Consider the following 2,889-nt stretch of genomic DNA (forward strand, 5'->3'; position numbering starts at 1 on the left):
ATCTTGGGCTCCATATGAAAGTTGTAGGCCTATATCTTACCTTTCCATCCATATAAAGTAGACCTAAATCTGAGATCTACAGCTCTAAATATGACTCAATTACCGAACAGTATTCCGGTTTGGACGGCACCAACATCTCTTTGTCGTTTCAATTTCCGTTCTTAAACTCATCAATCAATTCTTTCATTTATGTGATAGGCCTAAATTTAAAATAAATATTTATCATAAATTAAAGGTATCTTATATTATTAGATATGTTATTATAAAACATGCTTTAGTCAAGGAGTTATTGATACTTCAAGTGCAAAATAATGATATAAAACCTTGATAAAAATGCATTTTTAAGTACTAATCAGCGTGTCTTGTAAAACACTTATAGGTAAACACTTTGAAACTCATAAAGCTGACCACTCATGACTAACTCCATCCAAAACATTTTGACCATATCAATTTTGTAAAAGCCTTTTTGTGAAAATAATCCTAAAACATTGAACTTGCCTTGTAGTTTTAAAAATAATTCGATGTTTGCTTAAAATAGTAAAATACGAATCATTCAAGTAATTTCAATTCTAAGCTGACTGAAAAATTTTGAACCAATATGCAAAAAATAAAAAAGGCATAAAAAGCTTGCACCTCATATCTCTAAGCTATATTTTAGTTATATGCATAATCATGTGCAGTTTGATTTGCTAATCATTTATTCATAAAAACATAAGTTTTTATGCTATAGTTCTAAACAATTACATTTAACAAGAACAAAATTTATCAATTCTAATCTTTTGTGCTTGAAATGATGAAAGACCATATTTGTGATCCCTTCACATTCTAAAATATATCCTTTATGGTCCCTATTTGAGTCTAAATAAGATTTTCTTTATAAAAATTTTGATATGGATTACACATCATACTAGGAGAAAATAAAATCTCAAAGTTCAAGAGTCAATTTTGACTAGGATCGCACCCTATATTGGGGAATAAGCAAAAATTCAAAGATCACAGACTAAGGAGATGTTGTCGAAAATTCAAAGATCCTAAGAAATCCATATGTTAAGGGGCATGCCTAAATAAAAAAAAATAAAAAAAAAGCCAAATTAAGGTCAAAACAAAAGGAGGATGCCAAATCAAAGCAAGAAAGAAAGAAAGAAAGGGAAAATTAACTAAATATAAAAGAAAAGAAGATTGGAAGACACAATGGCAGTGATCCTTAGTTTTTAGAACCTCGAAATACTCTATGAGCCTACAAAATAGTTTTTTTCATATCCAAGAGCCATAACCTCATTATGTGCTTATACAAATCCTCCCTAATCAAGCAATCAAGCAAATTGAATTAATAAATGACGTTCTTAAAATGCAAAAGAACTTTTTGACAAGAATCACAACATTACAAATACAACTACCCGTCATTATTCATGATGATAAAATAAACACTAAAGAAAACACATTTTTCTCAACAAAACCTTGAGTTTTTGCTCAAGTCTTGTACTTTAAAACTTTAAAAAATAAAAGGTCACCTTATCATATACATTTACTAAATCAATTTTTATTTTTCTTAACGAAATATTGAAACCCGTAGGAATTATAAAAAATTCAAAATAAAATTATTTTAGGCTTAAATCGGGTAAAATTCTATTTTCAAAATATAAAAAAAAAATCATTTGAGTTATGGATAACTTAACTTGAAGCTAATACTTCTTTCTTAATCATTACCTTATTAATTCTCAACCAAAAACATATATACGATGCATCTTAGTGATTTAAGGTTAAGATCAAAGAAACACTTTTAAAATGACATTTCATGATTTCTATGTAAACATTAGACTTGAATGGGCATAATATTTGAAATTTACAAGTTGATTTCAAAACAAAAAAGCAATTTTCAAACAAAAAAGGTCATTAACATTAACAATTCTTACGAGTCATCCTTAAGAAATGAAGCAGTCAGGGGGCAATGTAGTGGACCCTAAATGAGATAACAAACAATATCCAAATCATCTGGGGGCAAAGAAACACATAATGAAATGACGATTCAACAAAATCCATCAAAGCTATGAATAATATCTGACAATGACAAATGCCTAAAGCAACTGAAGGTAATGTTGTTCAAAGATAATTTATGATTTAATGAACTTTATCAGTGGTTGAGAGTAATGCTACATTTGGAGGGCATATTCTATAACTAAAAAGTTTGTTTTACCTTCTGAAAGATGACTATGATGGCTAAAAAATATTATCACATGAGTGTATTTTGATAAATGACGCACACATCTAAATTAATCAGGGAAAAATTTAAAATGAGTATTAACAACAAATGATTTGATAAGTAAGTATAATGGAACATCATTTCTCCATTAAAATAAAATAGTATGCAATGGTACAAGATTAACACAAATTAAGATGCATCATCTGAACAAGGAGCAATATTATAGCTAAGAAAGTTTCACTTCTCAAAGAATGGTTAACTGAGCAGAGCTTTACTTATTGCCTAAAGGTCCAAGTTGTGCAACGAAGAAGCAATCACACATAATTGATCTTATGGAAAAAACTCGAACAGGCTGCTACGATAAAAAGACAATCAAACATAATTGATTACATAGATAAAACCCAGGTGGGCTGATACAACAAAGAGGCAATTAAACATATAGGCAAAACCTGAGTGGGCTGAAGATTTAAGTTGAGAAACTAAGAGGCCAGATTTACAAGTATTAGCATTAATCAAATAAGATGACTAATGTAATCATGTTAACAATCTATAATCTAATTGGAACCTTTTTTGTGTGTGGTTTCCAATTGAATAATAAGAGTCTATACTATACTTGTTTGACATACTATTATTGAAACCTTTAACCTTGATATATGTTATTATCATTGTTTAATCCTTACATTAATATT

This window comes from Populus euphratica, unplaced genomic scaffold, assembly GCF_000495115.2.
Source record: "Populus euphratica unplaced genomic scaffold, PopEup_1.0 scaffold114.1, whole genome shotgun sequence".
Taxonomy (NCBI): domain Eukaryota; kingdom Viridiplantae; phylum Streptophyta; class Magnoliopsida; order Malpighiales; family Salicaceae; genus Populus; species Populus euphratica.